Below are 23017 nucleotides of genomic sequence, written 5' to 3'. Positions count from 1 at the left end.
AATAAGGTATCGTGCGGGTAAGTTACATCAAAATGCTGATTTTTTTTCCCGGGAGGGAGGTAAAAGGGAAGGGTTAGAGGTTTCCGAGTGTTCCTTCGGCTCCACTCTGAGGGGTGGGATATGTGATGAGTCAAAGGGGTTTCGGTCTGTGATTCAGCCTCCCGACAGTAGGTGGCATCAAACCAACTCGGGACTTCCCTTACCAAGATCTCGTGACCATGGCAAAAGTCATCTTTTGAGGGGCGGCACCTTGGTGAGGGGCGGAAGTACGAGTATGTAAATTCCAGCCACTGGAGTCAAGTGAAGGATAAGGACACGTGTCAGTTGGGGATTGGTGTTCCACTGACTACAGAGGCGGGACATTACATACTAAAGGGAACGTACTACTGTGTTCGGGGTTGGTCCGAAAGTAAAAATAGGAGGAGTCACGGGTGAAGGGAGATACTGGTTTTGTGCAGCGGGTTTTTTTGAAATACTAACATTTCTTTTGTCTTTTTTTTTGTTTATGATCACCACGAAGACAAATTAAAGACGAGTCATCACAGTTTGTTTTGGATTTCACCCCTGCACTCCTTCCCTCACACCATTTTGTTTTTCGTTTGTTATTTAATCCTTTTGTTGTGTATAGAAAATAAAAATAAATTATTTTATTTCTGTACACATAAATTACTGTCTGGACATTCCATTTAATACACTCTCGCCTCACAGGCGGTGTAAATGATCAAGTTGGAATCTTTATTTACAGTTTAAAACCGGTGTTGGTTTTATTTTTCTTACAGTGCAGTGCGGAAACAACCGCTAATAAAACAAACAAACAAACTAAACCTAGCTCTCAGTTGGAGCACTAAGTAAACAATACTTTATGTGATTCTTATAAAAAGAGTGCACTGTATATACAATTCTTGCCTCTATGACATAAAAAATATGACTTATACAGGGAAAATGCAATTAGTATAAAATAGGTGAAAATTGCTTGGAGTAAAGGGGTTACGGGCGTAATTGAGGTGAAACAGTGTTCCTTTTTTGGGGGAGCATGAGATTTTGTAAAAGTTGACACCCTGATGAGTTAATCTGTCAATTTTGGCACTTTTGTCCAGCATATTAAAATCAAGTTGTTAAGCTACCTAGCTATTATGGGAAGTCTGGGGTATTGTCATGACAATTCCAATTGTTAGAATTCAATTTCTTTTCTGCACAGACAGACCTAGAAATTATAACATTTTATCATAGAAAGAAGCCAGTGAGGGTAAATCTACTTCATGTGAAAAAATGTAGTAACTCAGGAATCATATTTGGCTATTAAACTAAACTTGAATGTGTAGGGATGCACTCACATTAAATAAGGGTCAGTTACTTGCATAAGTTTATGTCAATCGACTGCAGGTAGCTAACAAAATAATTACATAAATATTTCCTATTTCTTGTGATGAAGTTATGAATCTCTTTCTCCCTCTAGTGGATGCCAAAAATATGTCCTCATCATTAATCATCAATCAGTAACAATAATCGGAAATTAATGCATCAGATTGCTGGATTAACATAATATTGAATTAATACTCCACAGGGGCGTTGTCTAGACTGTATACACTAAATATATACCTTTACAATTAACATCACAGGGAACCGAAAGAAAGGGTTTAAAGAAAGGTCAGATCTTTTTATACAAAATGAAAAAATGAAGTGTATTACTGATCTAAAAGTTTTAGATCAGTTTGAACGGCAACAGCATTTAGATCTAGATTAGATTTAAACATTACAACACAAAAGGCATATCCTTGAATTGTTTATTTAATAACCTTATAGCAGTTTTTTTTTTAAAGTACCTGATAACAAAACTATGAAAACCGCGTGCAATTATTTAAAAAGTAAGTAGCTTCAAATGTCATTTAAATTGCATTTTTCACGTTTCTGTTTATTTATTTATGCACTCATTCAGAGTGGTTCTGTCTTCTGTTGCTATCACATTGAATTCTTGTCATTTTTCTGTTAATCGTCCTTTACCTGTATTTGAGCTGCTTTGATCTTGTCTTGAGAATCCTAAATACGGGGACTGAGCAGTTTTACTCGTTCCATTCACAGCATGTGACAACGTGACCTTTTAATTCTGCCAGCCCCATTGCATCTACTCTACATTCATGCAGACAAAGAATAGACGAGACAGGCAGAATTGCAAGGTTAAACAGCCACAAGCTAAAAACCGGGCGAGATTTATAGAATGCTAATAATTCAATGATGGACCAACAGCAACCAGAACCCGTCAGAATGAGTGCAAACAGCATTACTCTTGATAACACTGCGTACAATGCCAAAAACATCATTTTTATTTATCACAGTGCTTAAAATTTTGGTTTTTGGTATTTTTTAAAAGTCGCAAGTTTCAAGTTGGGTGTAATTTATCCTGCGGTATAGTGTATTCCGTATCAGTATTTTTGAGAACACCAGCACATGTCCAGAATAAAAACAGCTATGAAGAAATCCCTCAGGGGCAGGCAGGCAGGCACTTCAGTCATTCTGAACAGTATATACCGGTAATTAGTTAACAGTGAAGCAGTTTTCAGCGGAGGAAACAGAAGCAAGCATCTGTGAGTGGGTTTTAACAGCACTCGAGGAATATAAACCTCGAGTGCTGTTGAATATATAAAATCGTAGTAGTGACTGCTCACATTTTGCTTAGGAAATTGTTAATTGGACGTGTGATTTGCTTTTCTCAGTTAAAACACAGCTCTTCTATCAGCTATGCAAACCTCCTATTATAAGTTAATAGTCAACAAATAACCCTTTTATAGGCACATTGGTTTCAGATCCCTGTGGTTTCGCATTGTTCACGGCATGAGGGTATTTCAGTGGGTTTAAATACCATCGAGCTCATTATTTGACACATGTGCAGTACAGATTTACAGAGTGTAATGTATAAAAATATGCAGTACGTGGAGTTTAAAATAATAATAATAATAATAATAATAATAATGCGTTACTGTATTTGGCCAGAGTACAGCCTGAAAACCATCATACTGTCCGATATTATCCCATATGGTGGTGATATCTATAAAACTCCAAACTCACCTACTGTAAATTTTAGACATGACTATAAAAAACTAGTTTTAAGTACTGTCCTTATATAGGGTAAGTGTTGTTTGCTAAAGGAGCTATGGAGTCTCTCGTGCAGTGCCTACTTTCCACCACAGGGGGAGTCAAACACTTGGATAAATGTTAAGCAAATGTGCAGTGCTCTCTTGATAACTCACTAATCAGGGCAATTCACTGTTAGGCTAGGCTAACAGTAGATTGGTAAAGGTCTATATTTCACTGTTAGGCTAGGTTGACAGTAGTGATTTATCATAACTAGGTAATTACTACCAAATTTTGCCGAAACTTTGAATATAGTTAAAATGGTCTCAATCAAGCTACATTTAATTCCTACATAACACTTGGCCAATGCAGGTGTTGGTTAAATTATACATTATGCTAATTACACTAAATCTGGAAATTTAATCTATCAAGCTATATCTATTAGGCATGTTTCAGGGGTGAGACGTTGCTGTTAAAGCTATTGAAGGGACTATTCAATATGCAAATAAGTCACATCATGGTGCATTGGTGTGGAAGGTTATAGCATACAAGTCTTATTAGACAGAGGGGTCATTTCACAGTGGTCTGATACTGTATGTTTCACAGTGCCGTTGGCGGCCTTAATACTGAATACAGAGATGGCCTTATTTCTGAAGGTTGCTTTATATTGCCAACATTAGTAGCAAATTCGAACTGTCAAAAGGCGATCATAAATGTGGAGTGTATTTTATTGAATACTGCAGCAAGGCCAGTTGAATTTCTTATAAATATTATTATTATTTTTTTTTTTTTATGACACCAGATGATAATGTTAAACTGACATGTCAACTCTGCCAGCCCTGCCTCTGCCTCTATACTGTAAATGAAGAGTAGATGGGATTGGCAGAGTTGAAAGGTCACATTGAATGGAATGAAGACAGCATTTAGGATTCTCCAGACAAGTTCAAAACAACTCAAAGCCAGGTAAATGCATACGTAGAGTAAAATGATAATAATTCAATATTGGATCAAAATCCATAAACCAGTAAGGGAAATATAAAAACAGAAATTAAAATGACATTTGAAGTTCTTACTGTAAACTTTAAGCAAAGTTTTGTACAACACAGCACAGCCATGCTTAGCATGGCCATATCTATTATGAGCATGGTATCTACTGTATTTCCATTTGCTGGGTTTAATAAACAAAAACAACAAATGGCTTCCATCCTGCAGCTCTCCCCAACTAGCAACCTGGGAAATAAGAACAGTTGTAGGGTTTTGAAGGCAATTGCAGTGTCTGCCAGCAGAGGCCAGTCTTTCCCAAGGAATGAATACATCTTCCTGCCTGAAAAAGTCAGCTGACAGGATCAGAAAGTGTCTGCACATACAAGTGACAAGTAGGTAGAGTTTTTGGATTAGGGTCCTGAAAAGCTGGAACACAACGATTCAGATCCAAGAGTAGATTGTTAACATAGCAGAGCTCTGGAGACACACGACCAATGGTGTAGTAAATTGCTCTATATTTATGTACTTAAGGGACTGCTTTATACATGTTGTTAATACCAATCAGTGGTAACTATGCAGTAAGAAATATATGTTTCACCAATCAGCATTCAGCACGCAGTTCTGTTAGTAAATCCGCAATAACACTGTTAGCATATTAACAGTTTGCATCAGTAACCTTGAACATTCTCCACAGGGGTTGCATCACTCAGTGCCGGCACTTCATCTGTGTATCTTTTATTTAACCAGAACAGTTTTGCACACATTCCACACTTTGTCTTCCATTGTTCTTGCAATCTTTGTACAAATTCAAGTCAATTGCTGGTATTTGTCCATTCTCTGTTCTTAGTCTTAGCCAGAAAAGCAAATTGACATGTATATATATATATATATATATATATATATATATATATATATATATATATATATATATATATATATATATATATATATTGAATATTATTCCCAGAGTCTGTGTGCTTAAGGTGTTAATAATAGATGTAAGCTACGTTTATATTTCCCCTTTGTGATTTTAAAGCTAGATAATAATATAATTCAAATAACTGAAGACAACTACAATTGCTCAAACAAACAGAAAATAAAACAAGCCAATGATCTCTTCTGATCCGCTGCTTTAGCGCTCTTGTTTAGTTTCCACACCACAAATAATACTGTAATGACACATCATATTTAAAATACTGTACTGCCAAAGGAATTAAAAGGGAGAATACCGCCTAAATCCACTAGGGGTCAGCCTTATCTTTTGAACTTGCGGCAAATAGAGTGATGAAGGTGAGCTGTTACAAGGCAGTTTCTGTTGGGTTTATCTGTACTAATGCACTTAGTTGCACCATCTGCTTGTCCATTATACAAAATAAAATAATTCATGAGCATTATTATTTTTATAAACTCTATGTAAGTATTGCCTTGAGTCCTCAATCAAGGTCATCTTTTAGTAATTGGCCGATTGTTACATTGAAAGTATCCATCCCATTCAAGAATAGATATTATACGTAGAACTATGATTATATATCTACATTGTAATTGAGTAATATAATAATAGCAAGTGTGTATACAAATTGGTCAATTTAAAGAAGGAAATACAAATAATTGTAAAAAAAAATTGTCCAGCTAAGGACTCTTGAGCCATATACACCCCATTGAGTTTAAAATAAACACAGTTAATGATAAATGTATTTACTTCAAATATTTTACAATACAAAAACTCACTGAGGTGTAACATCTCATTTAGAATAAGTGCCCTCGTGCAAAGGTGCTGCACATGCATACGATAAGTGTTAGTGAATACAAAATGAAGGCAAAGCACAGGTAAGGTACAGTACTCATAATAGTTTTCACAGGTATTCTGGTCCAAAGAAAGGGAAACGCAGTAAAAGAAAAGTAAAAGCAAAATCTAATATATATATATATATATATATATATATATATATATATATATATATATATATATATATATATATAAGTAGCAGGGAGAAGGACAGATTCCTACCTGTCTCAAACAGGTGGAAAAGTACATTTTGCTTAAAGTTAGTTCTGTTGATTTGCTAATTGGTAATTGTTTAATTGTTAATTATCCCCTATCATTGTAAATTACAGCCAGGTGCAGCGTATTCAAAGAAAGCAGCCAGTCTGTTTAGGGCTGCTAGTGTGTGAGGAGCCCAGTTGATGGTGATTTCAACCGAAACAAAAAGGTAGTGTGAAAAAGCCTTTTTTTTTGAGGGTGTACTGTTTTGTCAGGGTGTGTTACAGGTAAACAGCTTAGCTGTCCTATGTGTAGTAGTTAGAGCTCAAGAAAGAGCTAGGTGTTTATTTTGTTTATTTCTGTTTCTGTTTATTAAAAGTGTGCGTAAGCGCTTAAAATTTCAATTTCTGTGTCCTGGGTCCTGAATTAAAGGGGCAACGAACCTTGAATTACAGAATTCATCACTATATATATATATATATATATATATATATATATATATATATATATATATATATATATATATATATATATATATCTGTGTATCTATCTATCTATCACACGGAAAGTTAAATAACACTTAACAACTTTGTTTGAATGCCCTTTTTTTGCAGGATGCTGCTCAGATATCATGTCTGCATTTCCATTGCAGCGGGGGCACTACTTGTTGGAGTTCCTTATAGCATTTCACTATTAGCACAGTGGCTATATGGCTGGCACAATAAGCCTGGCTTAAGAAAGTGTACAGAAGCATTAAAACCCAGATACTGTATGTTTTAAGTATGACGCCTAGCCCACACCCCTTTCTAAATAAAGCATGTGACTTAGTCCAGAGCAGGCTTAGCAAGAACCTCATTCAGCTCATCATTTTAGTAAACAGGCAGTCCTGAAACCAGCACTGGGTACAGGACAAGTTCAACACCCCTACTTTGACCAGGTTCTCACAGAACAGGTCACATATTATAATATAGTGTTATACAGGCTCACAGTGAAAAAGGGCATGTTAACAGATTGAAAGAGAGACAGTTTTAAATCTCATATAAAGATTATCTTTGTCAGCTATGGGGTTGCCTGCTGCTCCGCATTGCCAGGGGCTGCCTCTGTCCCCACATTGCCTGTGGAGTCACCGGTGGCAGGGTACAGGGGAGAAATGGAGCTCCCGTTGCCACCTTTATTGCCAGGGGCTCCCCTCCCGAGTTTTTCTCCCGAGGGTCCACTGTTGCCTTCGTCTGGGGCTGCCGTCTCTGCTTCGCCTGGGGTCGACGTCAGCTCTGCTTGGCTGCAGGGGTCAGTGTGGCCGGAGCCCCGCCAGAGGGAGCTGCCGAATATGAAGAAGAGGGAAGAGGTCAGGAGACCACCTTCCTCAGCAGCCTTTCTGCTGCCAGGACTGCCCCGGCTGAATGAGTCAGCCGGGAAGCTGTCAGCAGACCTGGCAGTTTTTCCGCTGCCAGGGGTGCAAAGGGACAGAGCAGCTTTTCCACTACAGGAGTGAACCACTATGCTGTCAGTCGTGCCACTAGCGGCAGGGGAGCTGACCACATTTTCAGCCATGGGCCCAATGAAGCCTCCCTTCCCGGCCCAAGACTTTGACCTGGACTGCTGGGTTTTTAAGGGGGGAGGTGGCTAGGTGTGCTTTGCACAAGGGGGGGGGGGGGGGGGTATATGTAGCAAAGTGCCCCGCCCCTGGGCTATTTATTTGTGTTGTATGTTTCGTGTAGTGTGTTAATGTTGGTGTATAGTGATTGGTACACGGGATATAAATGGGTCTGTGTAACACAAGTGTTTAAAATGTATATTTGTATTTAGGCATGAGGATTACACAGCACTTCACGTGCAGGAAAAATTGAATAATATCTGAGCACGGGGAATTGCACTTTTATTCATTCACGTGCAGTTGTACCGAGACTCCAATTGAATGATTGATTAGCAATCAAGTCTCGGTACAGCTGCATAAAAGCAGCATGTTTTCACTCACTCGGGGTTGTGTGTTTGGTGAGTGGAGAATGGGTGTGGAGAGGAGAGAATTAATAATAATAGTAAATAATAGCAGCTCACTGTGTTTGTCTGTTCGTCCACTGTTTGTTAGTGTCTGTCTCGTATAGTGTTAATCCGTTTTGTTTGTCTGTTTATTTTGGCCTCAAGTGCAGTGTGCTGTTTTTTTTTTATTTTCTGTCTGTTGAATCATTAATCATTCATCAAAAATCCACATCTCTCTGTCTTGGTTCCTTGGTTCACCTCTTTCAAGCTGCTGCTCCTCTAAGCATGTTTACGTTGTATCTGACACATATAGTCTGATTATAATTCATTCTACTGAGCTTTTTCTATCTGTGCTTGTAACACACTATAAATCTCCATTTTCAGAGAGAAAGCACCAAGTAAATTTGTTTCAGTGTTAAAAAAAACTTCTGTTGTAGTTGTAATATATTTTTTCTTAAGAAACACACACATTTCATCACAAGAATTCCTGCCTTATCACTGTCTTTGTAACTTCACAGTATTTTATAGAATACATGTTTTTAAATGTATTAAAAGTTATTATCTGAAGTAACGTTGTGATTTCCTACTTTAATTACATCAATACAAATCCAAACAATTCTTCATTTTATTACATTTTTCAGTTGGTAGTGGGGCAGATGTTTTGGCAAGAGCCAGTGCAATGAAAGGTATTTGTACAAATGCAATGAACACAACACAGCAGCTAGATCAGCTGTCAAACAGGGCAACACAAATGAAATGAACCCAACACAGCAGCTAGATCAGCTGTCAAACAGGGCAACACAAATGAAATGAACACCAAAACACATCAGCTAGATCAGCTGTCAAACAGGGCATGACATTCCACTACTTTTTTTGATGTGTTTCAATTCCCATTTGAAACAGAAACATTCTTACTTATCATTATACAGTGTCAAGAGCTCCCTTGTCATCCAGCAGATCTTGTTTTATTGTTCAGTTTTGGGCATGCCAAATGCTGTTCTATGGGAGTTTGGTAGACTATATGTTCTGACAGAAAGAGTAGCAGCTTTATTACATTATTCCAGCACTTGTAGAAGCAGCCACCTCTTCTGCTACCTTTGAGTTTTTACATTTCAAGATCAAAGCCCCAGGCAGATGAAATCCAGACTCCTCCGATATGTTTACTTGTATTCCAAGGGGTTGAATATGGAAGCTGTTCCCTATCATCTGTTTGCTGTTTCCTTCATAAGCTACAGTCTGGACCCCCTACTGAATGTCTAGACTGCATTTTGGGATCTGGAATAGCTTGGTCAGGCTGCTGGTGGAAAAGCAACTATACTTAGTTGCCTTTCTATTATAGAAAGCTGATCAAGGTTTTGCATTCAGAATTATTAGTATTCCAGATGATCAAATCTCAGTGACATTATAGGAAGGCAATACATTAAATCCTATTTGGGTTGTGTGTACCTCTTTGCTGTAGCTGGCTGAGTAATATAGTAAATGTGTGTTTTCATTTATTTTTATTTTTTTTATATCTAGCTCCATACTAGGTACTCTAACATTTCCTAGGTGTTTTCACACCAGTTGGGTTATCAGGTTCAAAGCACGTCATGGCTACAAAGCACAAGTCACAAAATAAACCACTGCTGTGATGAAGGTGCTGTTTTCTGCAGAGTGGGATTAAACAACTGCAGTCAAATATTTCAGTATTTGCTGTGCTGTAAATGGTAGAACTTCCCATCTTTAACACCATTGAAATCCTATAGTGTTTGATTATATTGTATGTGTTAAGTGTTGCTGTTCTTGTATTTAATATCTTGAAGACTGTCATTTTGACAAGTGTAACTAGAACTGCACAATGTGCCTCCTGTCCCCCGGGATTTCTTTGAAAACCTCACAGAGCTGGCCTGCTGAATAACATTCTGATTTGTTCGTTTTCCAGTTCAAAGATATTGCTAGACTTCACCCAGTTCATACTTTTTCTGATGCTGAAGCATTGACTGATACCTTGAACTGCCTGCTTGCTATTCTTGTTTCTAACAGAAGAGGTCAGTATTCCCAATCTCTGCCAGTGTGCTGTTTACTCACCTTGCATGCTTTTCGCCTCTGCAATCCTGGGTGGAGTCAGTTGAGAGGCAGTGGAGATTAGTCCACGTTACAAAACCAACACACTGAAGTCAGTATTTCCTACCTCTGATCTATGCATTTCCAAGCATATTAAATGCACATTTAAATGCCCTGGACCTAATTGTAGAGGAACAGTCTATACTCAGATATACACCACCTGCTGTTGCAAGTTTAAGTGCTAGTTAAATGAGTGACAGATATGAGAATGCATGTCCAGTCCACAGTGTTGGTGTGTGTGTCTCTCGCCATTGTGATGGCTATCTGTGTGTGTCGTATAACAGAGGGTCTGATATAAGAGTGTAGACTACATGCAGTTAAATGAGATCCTAAAGGCAGATTGTTTATCACACAGCTATCTAAACTCCTACAGGGTTTACGATGTCTCACACAAATCTGTTTTATCCATTTAAGCTGCTTTACAGTTTCCTTGTAAACGTTTACAGCTTCTGATCAGCACCAGACCTGCCTATTAAAGTAGAGCTGACAGTAGAAACTTCTCAGGCAGTTGTTTGTGGGAGACGTGGGTCCCTGATCAGGCAGTTGTTTCTGACAGACATGGGTACTGATCAGGCAGTTCTTTGTAAGACATGTGGGTCCTGATCTGGCAGTTCTTTGTGAGAGACGTGGGTCCTGATCAGGCTGAGTATGCTGTTGTGTTACTCCAGCTGGAGTTCAAGGTGCCAGATGAAGATGAAGGATTGGAACAATGTGTTTCTCAGTATTGAAATGCACTGACCCAATTGAACCCATGAAAACAGGATCTGCAGTGAAACGGAATTGAAAGAAATACATCATTGGTAATAAATGCACAACATGGCTTGGTTCACAATGAGATAGAAAAACACACCTCATTTTCAATGGAGTGTCTTGCAGACAGGTGTTGTGAATTAAAGTTAAAATAGCCCCTTAAAACAACTTTCTCTTGCTGCTTACTAGTACAGCAGCATGTTCAAGGGAGTCATCCGTTAAGGATAAAAAAACATCTGGCAAGGATGTGCGCTTTGATCAACAGCTAACAGTGGAGTGGCTTCAATAATAAAAGCACAATGCATTCTTGTATTCTGCAGGGAAACCACCACATACCTGCAGATACAGCACCCCTCAAAACTGACTACTGCAGGGAATCCACCTCCTCCTTCTCCCACATTGAGTCAATCACCTTCAAAGAGAACCTTTCAGCCTGGGGCTAAAGCAGTGGCAGAGAAAGGAAAATGATTTTCCAGAACAAACTTTAGGGATGACAGTGTTAAATATGAGTTTCTCATTAAATATCCTCCTTCCTTAGCTTTCAACCGGATTACTTATAGTTGAAATTCACTTTCCACACATGTTTTGTAATTACCGTGCAAATCCCAACTGGTTTCCTAAATGACATTTTAAACTTAGCGCACAGTGACACCTTGTGTGTGAATTCTGCAGTCAGCAAGGCTTGCAGCTCAGCTCTTAGTTCAGATGATATAGTGTGAGCAGAAAGACCAAGGTCTCACAGTCCAGTCTCTCGTTCACCAGAGGCCTCTTTACATGCTGTCTACAGCAGCTACAAATGTGTTTGCTGCGGGAGGACTTTCTATCTTGACGGATATTTCTTGTTTTCACATTTTGTGAACGAAGTCCATTGTAAAACTTAAAGCATACATATCATCTGACTACCAATCAAACTGCTGTTTCAGCAGCGAACTGTATCAACTAGGAATTACAGAAGATTTAAGTACAAATACCTATAAGAGTAAAATCAAATACAAGATATAGTAAGTAGTTGTAGGTAAGAAAAGTAGCTGAATACAGAAAGGTATGGAGTGGTTCAGTGCAGGTACAGCTGGGTGCCATATAGTCCAGCATGGTCGAGAGTTGTAGTGTTTACAGATGCTGTCTGAACAGGTGTGTCTTGAGGAGACGTCGGAACGTGGTCAGGGACTGAGCAGTCCTGATATCCATGGACGTTCCACCATTCAGTGTCTGGTTCTTTGTTTCCTCTTCATCTTGATCAATAATCTTCATCTTGTTTTTTACGCTACTGAACATAAGAACATAAGAGGAGAGCAGGCCATTCGGCCCATCTTGCTTGTTTGGTTGTTCGTTGCTTATTGATCCCAGAATCTCATCAAGCAGCTTCTTAAAGGATCCCAGGATGTCTGCTTCAACAACATTACTGGGCAGTTGGTTACAGACCCTCACAATTCTCTGTGTAAAAAAAGGTGCCTCCTATTTTCTGTTCTGAATGTCCCTTTATCTAATCTCCATTTGTGACCCTTTTTTTTCAGGCCGAAAAAGTCCCTTGGGTCAACATTGTCAATACCTTTTAAAATTCTGAATGCTTGAATCAAATCGCCATTGTTTGTTCAAGACTAAATAGATTCAGCTACTTAAGCCTGTCTGCATAGGACATGCCTTTTAAACCTAGAAAAATTCTGGTCGCTCCTCTTTGCAATCTTTCTAGAGCAGCAGTATCCTTTTTGTAGCAAGGTGACCAGAACTGAACACAGTATTCTAGATGAGGTCTTACAAATGCATTGTAAAGTTTTAACATTACTTCCCTTGATTTAAATTAAACATATATATATATATATATATATATATATATATATATATATATATATATATATATATATATATATATTTACAAGCATCTTGTTGGACTTTTTTATAGCTTCCCCACATTGTCTAGATGAAGACATATCTGAGACAATATAAACTCCTAAGTCTTTCACATAGATTCCTTCTTCATTTTCAATATCTCCCATGATATTGATAATGCACATTTTTATTACCTGCGTGCAGTACCTTACATTATTCTCTATTAAATATAATTTGTCATGTGTCTGCCCAGTTCTGAATGCTGTCTAGAGAATTTTGAATGAATGAACATTTTGGATGCTGCAACAGTGTTTGCCACTATTTTTGTATCATCTGCAAATTTAACAAGCTTGCTTACTGGACCAGAATCTAAGTCATTAAATGTAGATTAGGAAGAGCAGTGGACCCAATACTGATCCCTGTGGTACGCCACTGGTTACCTCGCTCCATTTTGAGGTTTCTCCTCTAATAAGTACTTTGTTTTCTACATGTTAACCACTCCCTAATCCATGTGCATCCATTTCCTTGAATCCCTACTGTGTTCAGTTTGAGAATTAATCTTTTATGCAGGGCTTTGTCTAAAGCTTTCTGGAAATCTAAATAAACCACGTCATATGCTTTGCAGTTATCCACTGTTGATGTTGCCTCCTCAAAAAGGTAAATAAGGTTAATTAGCCATGCATCTTTCTGCTTGGATGCATTGTTTCCTGTTTTTGTGTATAATACTCGCCTGTACCTGGTTGGAAATACTGCTTTTAATCTGGCCTGCCTCGAGTTTTGGGATGTCTCAAATTCTAGGATGTTTCGAGTTTTTTTGTCCCACTCTATGCTGTAGATGTCAGTGTTTTCCCACTGTTTCTATTCCCTGAACTGCAAACAATGCAACTGGAACGAAGGGGGCTATGTTTTGTTACCCAGAATGCAGCGAAGCAGTGTTGGAGCAGGCTGTGTTGTTGGGATGTTCAGGATTAAAGATGGCCACCAGTAGAAGGAACAGGGTCAGTAGCCACTCCAGCATTGCGGCGTTATTCATCGTTGATGGATAAAATGAAAACAGAAAGCCGTCATTAGCAAACATACATATAAGCAAACAAACCTTCATTCTCCCTGACCCCGATCCCTGTGGATTAAAAAAAAAAAAAAAAAAAAAATCAAAACAAAACCACCGACTGCCTGGTGAGTAGGAAAGGGGCACTGCCATTACATTATGCCAACATCCTTTACCAAAATATGGCAGTTTTTTTTTTCTCTCATTCGTGCACGAAAGCGGTTAGTTTGTTATTATTCTGGTTGTGTCAATAGGTGAAAATCCTCTGACGAGGAAGTACCAGTTTGACCATGTTCCTTGCTGCCAGAATGGTTGTGTGTTTTTGTCGTTGTGTTTTTTTTTTTTGTTTGTTTGTTTGTGTTTGTTTTTGTTTTACCTCTGTCTGGGGGTTTACAGGCCGCTGTTGTCAGTTTAAGAGGGGTAAAACGTCGATGCTATTTGAAGCTATTGCAACGATACTTGTCATCGATCATGGCTCGTTCTTTCCCGACGTCCTTTTTTATACTGTACATGTATTGTCTGACTGACTGTACACATAATGCACGGAGGCGCCGGAATTAGAAGTGTGAATATTATTATACAGTCACCTGTGACGGTCTTTATTTTATCAGGGCGGGAATTGGATCTGTGTGAAACAGTATATATCCAATGAACAATATAGATAAGTCGAATATTTGTGCCATCCTCTGTTGATGCTGGGCTCTGATCGCCAGGGCGTTTTTGTCTGTGCTGCGTACTACAGTGGGACTGCTGCTATGATAGTTTGTGAGACATCCTTTCCACTAGCACTGCACAATGTTAGTTAGATGAGTCATTTTGAGTTAATACCTTACCATTGTACAGTGATGAATGCGTATTGGTAGATGTTTGGTGTTTAGAGCGTTTTCGCGACTGCTGGTATGAGCAATATTAGAACACTGATTTTGCAGAACTGCACTTTTTAATTTCATGTAAAATACATTTAAAAAACGAGTAGAGCGCTGGCCGCTTTTTGAAGGTTTATGTAACTCTAATCTGCTGCCTCGAGTTCGTTGTAGTAGTCCTCAGTATGTAACTGTACTGCAACGCGGATAAAGAAAGTCGGTTTAATACTGTATTAAATGTGCTGTCAGCCCGTGCATGCAAATGTGTCAGTTATTAGAGGCGAATTGTTCGATCTGTGAAATTTAAGGTATTTTCGATAAAAAGGCCAATAATAATAATAATAATAATAATAATAATAATAATAATAATTATTATTATTATTATTATTATTATTATTATTGTTATTATTATTATGCTGCATTATATATTTATTGAAATTAATATGCTGACTGACGCGATTGTTGCCCTTGTGGTTTCACTGGTATTAGTATACTGCCTCGACTAACGCGACTGTAAACTACAGTACAAAATAATAATGAAAAAATACATTAAATAATAATACAAAAAAAAAACAATACCAGTAATTTACAGAGTTCATTACAATCCAGCAGCAGAGTTTGGGAAAACAAAAAATGTAAAAGTTTTAAACAACCACAAACGTGCATTTCATAAACTAGCTCTTGATTACCAGTGTTTGTGACTTTCATTTCAAAACCATTCTGTTTTTCATTTACAGTGCCTATAGAAAGTCCACACCCCCTTTCAAAATTTTCACCTATTGTTGCCTTATAGCCTGGAATTAATATATATATATATATATATATATATATATATATATATATATATATATATATATATATATATATATATATATATATATATTCATTTATCTACACATCCTACCTCACAACTTCCAAGTGAAAAAAAAATGTTGTAGAAATTTGCAGAAAATTAATTAAAAATAAAAACTGAAATAGCTTGGTTGGATAAGTGTCCACCCCCCTTGTAATAGCAGTCCTAAATTAGCTCAGGTGTAACCAAACACCTTCAAAATCACATACCAGCTTAAGTTAAATTGTAGTGATTCACATGATTTCAGGATAAATTCAGCAGTTCCTGTAGGTTCCCTCTGCTGGGTAGTGCATTTCAAAGCAAACACTCAACCATGAGCACCAAGGCTATTTCAAAAGAACTCTGGGACAAAGTTGTTGAAAGGCACAGATGAGGGGGTCAAGCACAGTCAAGACGATTATTAAGAAGTGGAAGGTGTATGGCACCACCAAGACCCTGCCTAGATCAGGCCGTCCCTCCAAACTGGATGACGAACAAGAAGGAGACTGATCAGAGAGGCTACCAAGAGGCAAATGGCAACTTTGCAAGAGCTACAGGCTTTTATGGCCAAGACTGGTCAAATTGTGCATGTGACAACAATATCCCAAGCACTCACCAAATCTGGCCAGTATGGTAGGGTGGCAAGAAGGATGCTATTACTCAAGAAAGCCCACTTTGAATCCCGCTTGAAGTATGCAAAAAAAACACCCAGGAGATTCTCTAGCCATGTAGCAAAAGTTATGTTGCCTGACGAAACTAAAATGTAACTTTTTGGCCTAAATACAAAGCGTTATGTTTGGCGCAAACCCAACACAGCGCATCACCCAAAGAACTGTGAAGAATGGTGGTGGCAGCATCATGTTATGGGGATGTTTTTCATCGGCAGGGACTGGGGCACTTGTCAGGATAGAAGGGAAATTGAATGGAGCAAAGTACAGAGAAGTCCTTGAGGAAAACCTGCTGTCCTCTGCAAGAAAGCTGAAACTGGGACGGGTGTTCACCTTTCAGCATGACAACGACCCAAAGCACACAGCCAAAGCTACACTGGAGTGGCTAACGAACAATAAGGTAAATGTCCTTGAGTGGCCCAGTCAGAACCCCGACCTAAATCCAATCAAAAATTTGTGGCATGATTTGAAGATTGCTGTCCATCAATGCTCCCCAAGAACTTGACAGAGCTTGAACAGTTTTGTAAAGAAGAATGGTCAAATATTGCCAAATCTAGGTGTGCAGAGTTGGTAGAAACCTATCCCAACTGACTCACAGCTGTAATTGCTGCCAAAGGTGCTTCCACCAAGTATTAACTCAGGGGGTAGAGACTTATCCAATTATGATCTTTCAGTTTTGTATTTTTAATATATACAGCTCTGGAAAAAATTACCACTGCAAATTTTTCTTAAATCAGCATCTCTACATATATGGCAGCCATTCCATTCCAGTGTCTGTTGAATTCCAACACAGGCACACCTCATTCTACTGAATGAGGTACTGATTAGGGGATCACCTGAACTGTGGTCATCTCTATCCTCTTGCAATAGGACCAGCTGGATGGCAAAACAGTGCTAGTAGTACCTCAAAAATAATTGGAATCAAAAAATAACTATTGACCATGCCCAAAGAGTTGAAAAAGAAAGTTTTGAGTGAGGAAAAGAAGGTTTCAATTCTGGCTTTACTGGCAGAGGGATACAGTGAGCGTCGGGTTCCTTCCATCTTTAAAATTTCAAAGACGGCGGTTCATAAGAACAAGGTCAAGCAGCACACATTGGGGACAACAAAGCTACAGACCGGCAGAGGGCGAAAACGACTCTCCACTGACCGGGATGACCGCCAACTCATTCGAATGTCACTCAGCAACCGTAAGATGACATCAAGTGACCTACAAAAAGAATGGCAAATGGCAGCTGGGGTGAAGTGCACAGCGAGGACGGTTCGAAACAGGCTCCTAGGCGCAGGGCTGAAGTCGTGCAAAGCTAGAAAAAAGCCGTTCATCAATGAGAAGCAAAGAAGAGCCAGGCTGAGGTTTGCAAAAGACTAAGGATTGGACCGTAGAGGACTGGAGTAAGGCCATCTTCTGAGTCCAATTTTCAGCTTTGCCCAACATCTGGTCGTCTAATGGTTAGACAGAGACCTGGAGAGGCCTACAAGCCACAGTGTCTCGCACCCACTGTGAAATGTGGTGGAGGATCGGTGATGATCTGGGGGTGCTTCAGCAAGGCTGGAATTGGGCTGGAAATCTGTCTTTGTGAAGGACACATGAATCAAGCCAAGTACAAGGTTGTCCTGGAAGAAAACTTGCTTCCTTCTGCTCTGACAATGTTCCCCAACTCTGAGGATTGGTTTTTCCAGCAGGACAATGCTCCATGCCACACAGCCAGGTAAATCAAGGTGTGGATGGAGGACCACCAGATCAAGACCCTGTCATGGCCAGCCCAATCTCCAGACCTGAACCCCATTGAAAACCTCTGGAATGTGATCAAGAGGAAGATGGATGGTCACAAGCCATCAAACAAAGCCGAGCTGCTTGAATTTTTGCGCCAGGAGTGGCATAAAGTCACCCAACATCAATGTGAAAGACTGGTGGAGAGCATGCCAAGACGTATGAAAGCTCAGGGTAAGCTCAAAATCAGGGTTATTCCACCAAATATTGATTTCTGAACTCTTCTCTTAAAACATTAGTATTGTGTTGTTTAAAAATGAATCTGAACTTATTTTCTTTGCATTATTCGAGGTCTGACAACACTGCATCTTTTTTGTTATTTTGACCAGTTGTCATTTTCTGCAAATAAATGCTCTAAATGAAAATATTTTTATTTGGAATTTGGGAGAAATGTTGTCAGTAGTTTATAGAATAAAACAAAAATGTTCATTTTACCCAAACACATACCTATAAATAGTAAAACCAGAGAAACTGATAATTTTGCAGTGGTCTCTTAATTCTTTCCAGAGCTGTATATTTTTTCTCAATAAAAACTTTTTTCCCTTTAACAGTGTGGAGTATGGTGTGTCGATAAGTGGAAAAAATCCTCATTTAAATGCATGAAACTCTGAGGCACTGACACAACAAAATGCGATAAAAGTTCAAGGGGGTGTAGACTTTCTGTAGGCACTGTAAATCGCCTGTAAACATGGAAAGTATGCATGCCTGTTGTTTTATTCAGGCTTGACACAATAAACAGTAGCAGCCCCTGTAAAGTATAATTGTTGACTAAAGGAATGTGTCTGCATTGTAATGCCTGTTGGAAAAAATGGTTAAGCATTTCTAAATGTTGCATTGCAAGCTGCTCACAGCCCACCCATTTGGATATAGTTCTAGCTCAGTGATCCACAAAGTAATTTGTTCATGGGCATAAATTGATCTTACTTGGCTGTTTGCGGGCACGCTGACTATTGTATAGGGTTTTATCTTAAACACTGTCATCCCGAAACGTATACAGAGCGTGTGTGTGGGGGGTGGGGGAGTTATTCTTGGCTCACTCTGATAAGGACATGTCTCAGGAAGTAATTGTGCGTGCTGCACTTTTATTATTATTTTAAATAATTTATATAAAATACGCAATGCAAATATTTTTAAATGGCATGTTTGTGCACATAACCCTGAATAAACTAATATAAAAGAGAATAGATAGTGTCTCACTTTGTTTCAATTTGGCAAATTTGTCAACTCTACTCTGTTTTAAAGATCGTCATCTCCAGTACAATTGTTCAGAGAAAGTGGATTCGTAACTAAATCTACTGTGTTTCACTTGTCTGATGAAATTAAAAAATATAGAGAGAGAAAATTAAATTCTAAATTTTGAAATGTATTATTTTTCTCAATAACAGTCGGCAAAATTCAGTGCTTACCCGGCATATTAACACCCCGCCTGTGTTCACGAATGATTGGACAGCTGTCAGATCTTTCACACTTCATGCAGAATACTGTGCACATCGTCTTCTTGATTGGACAGCTGCGTAAAACTCAGCAGATGTTTGAGTCCGCTGTTGGTTAAACTTACTGTCAGTACTTGCAGCTAAAACAAACACAGTTTATGCCCCACCCAGCTAACTTATGGTTGGGCTACAGTGGAGACAATGCAGATATTCAATTGGTTGATCGTATCGCAGAAGCCCTTCACGAAAAAAAAAATGTCGAGTATGTACAAGCACAGCATAAGCAAGCAGCGCTGTCAACAGACTGCTGTGACGCTATTTTTGGAAAACGTGTTTAAAGCTTTATTTATTTTCCCACGCTGCGACCCTCCAGAAATGTGTTCGCGACCCATAATTTAAGAACAGCTGCCGCGGGCACGATGGCCTTGCTTCACGGGTACGAATTTGCCTGCAGGCACCACTCTGAGGACCACTGTTCTAGCTAGAGATTGAAACAATCTTTTGTTATGGGATTCCACTGTACAGTAATGATCAACCTCTTTAGCAACGTTATTATTATTATTATTGAACAGAGAAGATTAGTTCAGATATTGTAGGTCCCACCAAAGTTCTTGTACACTGTGTTGTATGTGATCCATGTGCTGCCATTGCTGGTAGTGTCAGGTGAGCTGTTCACTGTGTTGATATGTAAATAAATCCTGTTCCTCTGCGGGGCGTATCAACTTCATCCTCCGTCTCGATCTCCTGCCTGTCACTCAGCAGCAAATGCGCGCACCCACACGGCAGGTGGCTACTCTGTTACAAGCGTTAATACCCTGTATCTTTCTAAACAAGGGATTTAGGAGAGCTCCATGATAAAAACGGAATCTCAAAACAATTAATTGTGGGAATTGATTCCTTTCTGGCTTAAAGTAGTTCCCCCTGTGTTTACCCTTATTGTTATTGGGTGTACTGTGTTTTGCACACAGTAAGCAGCTCTCACAGCACACGCTGTACTGTGTTTTGCTTACAGTAAGCAGCTGCATGAAACGATTATTAGTGTAATAAATTAATCTATCGATTATTGCTTTGATTATTCGGATAAATACCAACACATCACTCAGTAGCTAGCAAGTTGAACCATGTTTGCAGATTTTTATGTACCTAGTGTAATAAATGTTTCGAGATGATTGCACTTCCTTTGCTTTTCTATTTCGGCAACAAAAAATAATCTACATTTTCTAAAGTATCTAAAATAAATATTAAATTAGGAATACTCTACGTAGTATCATTCTCATAAAAACTGTCAAGGTCAAATGATGGCAGCTAACTAATGCTTTGAGACAATTAAAACAAACCACAAATAAACTTTATAATTTTACTAGCAGAAACTATTTATTTAAGTTGACCACTTCATAAGACAAAAAGCAACTATATGTTAATTATTGCTTTTTTATAAATGTTTTTCTAACAATGGAATGGAATGAAAAAAGTAATTTTCTTTACTTGTAAAACAAACAAAAAACTTTTCTATTACATTTCACAGTGGGATGTACTTTAAAAAAGTAACCTGTTTTGTTTTCAAATCTTAATAGCCATTTTAATAATTATTTGTTGAGGAAACTAAAGACATGAGTTATATTTGGTATCTTCAAGAGGCAATACAATTGTAACAAACAAATGCACAAATACAAGATGCTTCTAATTCTAATTTGTTAAGCACTTCTTCAATCCAGATCACAATGTTTTCACCTGTGTGTTTTTTCTGCAAGAGGTTTTGTGGCAAGATTTATGGTTTTTAATGGTCAGTCTTCAGTGATGAAATGGTTTGTCACTGACATGTATATCTCAATTGGTGCTAGTCCAGATGTCAGAGGTTAAGGCAGTCTTTTCTGCAGTTTTCAGCTCTGCTTTAATATTTTCCATAGTGCCAGTGCACTTCTCAATCATTTGGGTAAATGTTCTCGAAGGCAGCTGGTATCCAGGCTCAAAAAGCTCAAGAAATTTTCGGATTCCTTCCCCCTGCACTATAGATATTGGACGGAGGTCTTTCATGATCATATTCACAATGCTGTTATTCACTGCTTTGGCACGTTCAACACTGCAAGAAGGCTTGCAGGAAATAAAGACATCCGGTCATCAAGAAATATGCAGTTTATAAAATATCAAAACGATTGTTTTACACTTGTTGTATTTAATACAAAGCCCCTTCGTTGAATAATAATTCTAATAATGTAAGGATAATATTTTGTGTATTTCTTTCTGTTTCATTCTGATGATCTTTCTTTTAACTCTACCACTCAACAGTGAACGCTAAACACTAAATAAGTTATTAGAAATACACAAAATATCATCCTTGCATTATTATTATAATTATTATTCAACGAAGGAGCTTTGTTGCAAAAATATAAATCGCTTAAGTTGCAGGTCACCAGGCGTTTTGAGGTAGATGCATCGGCATAGTTGTACAAACATTTCAAAGTAACGAGGCAGTTTACAGGTGGGGAGCCTGATAAGTAAGAAATTAATTTATATTTCCGTAATATTAGGCCTTTAACTAACACAATGATGGGGGGGGGGGGGGCAGAGGAAGAGATTTTGATCCTAGTGTAGAGAATAGGAGAAAGTGGGCACATCAAATAAAACAAAAAAGAAAAAGACATAGGGAGTCTAGCCCGTGTTGATACATTTACGGGAAACATTTGCCTTAAATAAATAAACAAACGCTAATCCTACTGTCTCTGCGTTCACACTTTTTATATTTTTTTCGAAATCTTTAGAATCACCCGCAGCTCTGAGAACAAGGCTTATGCATGCTTTATCGGGGGGGAACGATGAATCGATGAATTTGAATAATCGTTGCAGCTCTCACAATACACACTATGATGTGTTTTCAGCCCAAATAAAAATGTATTCAGACTTTATTCCCAAACCACTACTGTAGGTGTTCCATGCAACGCTATAAAATGGAATTAAGGTAAAATACTTTTTTTTTTTTTTAAATAGAGCAGTCCTGTGTGTGCAGTGAGTATGAAGAAGATCTGGAACACTTTGAAAAATCTGACCTGTCAAACCCCTGTTCAGTGCTTGTTTTCATGTGTCACAGGCACCACCATTACTTGCAGCTCAACTTAATAGTATTAATTAAATCTGGCGTCAACCCAGAAGCTCAACTTCAAGAGATATTCAACTTAGCTTAATACATTAACTTGTGTTGTCAAGACAATATACTGAGGCAACCTTGTCAGGCTGACTAGCTAACCAGTACAAAAATACATGCATGTATATGTTCAGATTTGACCATCCTTAAGCAGACCTTGTGATTTGGTTAAAAGTGTTAGGATATCAATTACACCACTTTACAGCCCCCTCTCTGTTGGTAGGGGACATTCTGTGAATATATATACGACTTGTAAATTCAAGTGTCGGTCCCTTTCCCGCGAACCATGCAATGGTATTTCCTTTGATCTGATCTCAGGATCTTCCTCTGTTCTGGTCTCTTATTAACACCCTTCCATTGCAGGGGGTTGCATAGTGATGCTCTCTCCTTTCTTCTTATCTGTTTATTGCCACACTCTTCCACTGACTGGTGGGGTCACAGGAGCTCTTGTGAAAACCTGTCCTTCCGATCATTATGTGGTTTTAACTGCTTTTGCTCCTGCATTCCTTACCAGATGGAGACTTGTGTTGGTCAATTTCATCCCATATATTCACATTCATATTAGATATTTGAT

At 38.4% G+C, this 23017-nt stretch overlaps 1 protein-coding gene across 1 annotated transcript in view; it reads left to right on the top strand.

Annotated features, from left to right (window-relative positions):
* Positions 1 to 13605: 13605 nt before the first annotated feature.
* LOC121317543 (WD repeat and FYVE domain-containing protein 3-like) overlaps positions 13606 to 23017 on the top strand; it is a 97002-nt gene continuing 87590 nt past the window's right edge. Inside the window, exon 1 of the mRNA XM_041253601.1 lies at positions 13606 to 13867. The gene's annotated coding sequence lies outside the window, so the exon portion shown is untranslated. The remainder of the gene's footprint in view (positions 13868 to 23017) is intronic.

Source organism: Polyodon spathula, chromosome 1 (assembly GCF_017654505.1).
Source record: "Polyodon spathula isolate WHYD16114869_AA chromosome 1, ASM1765450v1, whole genome shotgun sequence".
NCBI lineage: Eukaryota > Metazoa > Chordata > Actinopteri > Acipenseriformes > Polyodontidae > Polyodon > Polyodon spathula.
Note: the sequence above shows the minus strand (reverse complement) of the source record. Positions and strands in the feature narration are given on the sequence as shown.